Source organism: Penaeus monodon, chromosome 34, assembly GCF_015228065.2.
Source record: "Penaeus monodon isolate SGIC_2016 chromosome 34, NSTDA_Pmon_1, whole genome shotgun sequence".
NCBI classification, from domain to species: domain Eukaryota; kingdom Metazoa; phylum Arthropoda; class Malacostraca; order Decapoda; family Penaeidae; genus Penaeus; species Penaeus monodon.
The window spans coordinates 24,184,609-24,184,850 of NC_051419.1; the positions used below are offsets into that span (position 1 = coordinate 24,184,609).

At 16.9% G+C, this 242-nt stretch overlaps 1 long non-coding RNA gene across 1 annotated transcript in view; it reads left to right on the forward strand.

Annotated features, from left to right (window-relative positions):
* LOC119594933 overlaps nt 1-242 on the forward strand; it is a 99,120-nt gene that overhangs the window by 46,528 nt on the left and 52,350 nt on the right. The window lies entirely within an intron of this gene.

Sequence of the window (242 nt, forward strand, 5' to 3'; positions counted from 1 at the left end):
ATTACTGAACGATGAATGAATAGAAAATATGAAGAATTGATAAAAAGAAATAATGAAGAATAAAAAAAAGAATTAGTTGTAATGAATATAAATTAATATAGAGTTAGAAAATTGATGGATAATGCATGGATATTTAATAAATCTAAATAATAATAATAAAAAATATTATAGTAATGAATAAGATAAATAAATAATGAATCAGTTTCTAAATGAATAAATAGATAAAAATAGAACAGTCTATA